We start from the raw sequence: 3,779 nt of genomic DNA on the forward strand, positions 1-3,779 counted from the left end.
TGTGTACGTGGTTTCTGGTTTTTCTGCTGCCAGCCTCAAGTGGATTCTCGATGAACGGCCACTTTTAGCACTTCTGCATCGGCTTCATTTTTCTAAACTGGATGTTGACCCCTGGGTGAAACAGCGTGTCCTCCATATTTACGCTGTCTGATGTCACAAAGTGTGAGTTTTAAAAGAAAGGAGCGCTGACCGGGCAGAACATTTCTAGTATCAAGATGGCGACATCGGAGCCGAAAGCGCCAGAAACACAGGATCAACCAACTGACAGCCAGGTTGCAAACCCTGAGCAGTATATCAAACACCCCTTGCAAAACAGATGGGCCCTCTGGTATTTCAAAAACGATAAGAGCAAAAGCTGGACAGAGAACCTGCGTCTCATTTCCAAGTTTGAAACAGTGGAAGACTTTCGGGCATTATACAACCACATACAGCAACCTAGCAAACTGGGCTTTGGCTGTGATTATTGTTTATTTAAGGATGGGATCAAGCCAATGTGGGAGGACGACAGGAACAAGCTGGGGGGTGATGGCTGATGACCCTCAACAAACAAGAGAGACACAATGATCTTGACCGCTACTGGATGGAGACCCTTTTGTGTTTAGTTGGTGAGTTGTTGATGAGGCAACCGAAGATGTGTGTGGAGCCGTGGTCAACGTCAGACCTAAGGGTGACAAAATATCCATCTGAACAAGCAACTGCCATAACAGGGAAACCATCATGTCGATAGGTCAACTTTATAAGGAGCGTCTGAGCCTCCCCATCAAAGCCATGATCAGCTACCAGTCACATGACGACACATCCAGCAAGAGCCGATCCACCACCAAGAACGTGTACTCCGTTTGAACCCCCCACCCCCCATTTCAACCCGCTGTAGATTCAAACAATTACCAAACTGCATAATCATGATAATAATTTCAGAGCCTTCAGCTACTGTAGAGTCTTTTCCTTTTATTCAAAAGAGAAATGTTCATAGTGTGTACAACTGGAGGTCTCCCCAACATGAGAAATAAGTCGGGAGGTGATATTGGAGGAGGTCTACAGAAAAATATACGAGAACACAAATGATTTGCTTGTAGAGTTGAAGAGTTCTGCGATAAATACAAGTGACCTCCTCATGCTAAGCTAAGAGCAAGCTTTTTTTTTTTTTTTTTTTACAATGTAATGGCTTAAAGTTTCAAACAAACATTTCTTAACTTAACAGCCTTGTGTTTTGCTCATGTTGAGTTCTCAGTCTTTTCATAAAGTGTTCCTCACCTCACAGGAAGAGATGGTACACGACTTAACCTCTCACTGAACAAATTTCAAGGTCAATTTTAACTTGAGTTATCCAGAAGTGTTATGCATGAAGAATCTACAGTATCTTTAAGGTGTGTCAAATCCGCGGTCACACTTCAACGTGTGGGGCTTGGATTTAAGGAAACTTGTTGTTTCAGCAACGCTGGAATTGTGGAATATTGCTTGTAGTACTTTTTGAACTTTTTTCTTCCCCTTACATTTATTTATAATGTATGCATTGCAGTTGAATTACTTAGTTGAAATACAACCATGAAACCTGTGTTTTTTTCCAATTTGATTTTATTTTGCTCTTTTTTTGTTATGAAAGTTAATAATGTGGACAACTGCATACAGGTTACATTTTTTACAGTGTACTATACAGTAAAATTCTGACAGAATTAGGTGTGCTTTTCACCGTTTCTTCCTAACAAAGAAATGTAGATAATGTTACACTCCTCTTGGTTGATGCAAAGGAAAGATGATATTCATTGTGAAATGATTTTGCTCATAATGTATCTTTATCTGTTATTCCAGGATGTGTATTACCTTCTTTCAAGTAAAGGTTAAGTGCTTTGCATTAAACCCCCCCCCCCAAAAAAAAAAAAAAAAAAAGAAAGTTATATCTTTTTTTTACAGCCTTAACAGCAGATCAAAGGGAGCTATTAATATCTAGATGATGTGCACATCATTTCAAAGGGAAATTCAGCCTGACATGTTTTGTAACTTTTGACAGATCTCTCTATAGACTTCTTTTGAAAGAATTTATGTTTGAAGAGTTTTTTTTCAGAGGCTTGAGTGTCATGAAAGCAAAGCTGGTTGGTGCTTTTTCACTTAGAGAAGAACAACAGGATGATAAGGACTTTAAGAACATTTGAAATAAATGTGACTCCAATAATCACCTACGCTCTGTTATGTAACCTCATCTTATATCATCAAATTACTGAGTATCTGACTTTAATGATGGCACTATAAATGTAAATGTCAAAACAACCTGAACACTATGATCTCTGTGACAAGCTGATCTCGGGTAATCAGCTCCTCCCAGATTCACACCGATCAGCTCTGGTCATAATTTGCAATGAGTACTTACCTCACTGCACATGACACTGCTGTCAGGAGCAGCTGCAGGCCTGCAGTTAAGAAAGAAGAAGGCATTAATGCCTGGGCATTTACCATAATGCGTCTTATATATATATATATATATATATATATATATATATATATATATATAGATAGATATATATAAATATATATATATATATATATATATATATATATATATATATATATATATATATATACGAGTTGAAGAGCAAAAGCACAACCCTAGGGTTCAGCTGCATGGTGTATATATGAAATTGTATTTCAGTACAGTGACAGTGCATTTCTTGTGTGTGAACTGTGAATTAATGTGTCCGTCGTGGTATGGCTGCGTCCCAGTTCAGGCAGGAGGCATATACTCAACAATTCTATATTTGCCAGATGCTGGAGCAGTGATGTGTTAATTTAACAAAAAGCAGATGGAGTGAGACAGGAAGTTGTGCGCTGACACCACCCAAAAATGCCCAGTGTCTTTTTAAAATAATCATATTCAACATATTTAACAAGGTAAAGATATTTATCAACAATTACGTAGAGCTACAGTTTGAAATGTAACAAGAAGCTAACTTTCTCAGTTTGTAGCGTAGTTTAGTAGCCAACTATATTTATCTCTACTCACAGCCCGGTGCTTTGAGACGTGTCTGTAACGTGTAACGCTAGTGAATCCTGGTTCTGTCCTACCAGAGCTCATCTACCAACTCCAGCCTCACCAAGCAGAGCTTACTCTTCATTTTATTGATAGACTCTCAAGTTTGAACAAACCACTGCAGAATAACTTCTGACTGTGGGTTGGAGGAAACATTAGCACAAAGTTTAGCCAGTGTTTGAGCCGACACTATGTCTGTCCTGTTGGACAGTTAGGCTCCAGTGTCCACTATCACTACAAAATTAATCACAGAAATCGTTTTCAGCAGCGAAAAACACGGATCTGTCTTCTCTCTACTAAACTCCGTCAGCTGGCGTGGTGTTATAAAGACTTAGACATTCTGTGAATCAATCCGGTCCTGATACCAAGACCGGTCTCGAGAACTACAAGCCATATATATATATATATATATATATATATATATATATATGTATACTTTGACACTCCATGTATTCAACTCACCCCGCTGACAGTTCACACAGTACGATTTTTAGCAGCAGCAGTGGGACCAGTGGTGGCTTTGGTCCTGAACTACGTGAAACAATTTTAAAAATGAGCTATTAACTCAAACTTGTTTATTTGGTGTCAGTTGCTGTGAACTGGACTTTAAGCTCTGTGAAGATTCTGTTTGGGGTTTTCTTTTTGATGATTTCTGGGATTGAGTTTCCTTGTGTTTCAGTCTTCTAGTCTTTCTTTGTATTTGTTCTTTATGATTCTTGTTTAGTGTTTTTGAGTTACCTGTGTAATTCTTAGTCAG

The 3,779-nt window shown here is 38.6% G+C and overlaps 1 pseudogene; it reads left to right on the forward strand.

Annotated features, from left to right (window-relative positions):
* Positions 1-209: 209 nt before the first annotated feature.
* LOC141807616 (eukaryotic translation initiation factor 4E pseudogene) lies at positions 210-892 on the forward strand (annotated as a pseudogene).
* The last annotated feature ends 2,887 nt before the right edge of the window (positions 893-3,779 follow it).

This window comes from Halichoeres trimaculatus, unplaced genomic scaffold (genome assembly GCF_033239565.1).
Source record: "Halichoeres trimaculatus isolate MK-OKI-2021-1 unplaced genomic scaffold, fHalTri1.1 fHalTri1_scaffold_18, whole genome shotgun sequence".
NCBI lineage: Eukaryota > Metazoa > Chordata > Actinopteri > Labriformes > Labridae > Halichoeres > Halichoeres trimaculatus.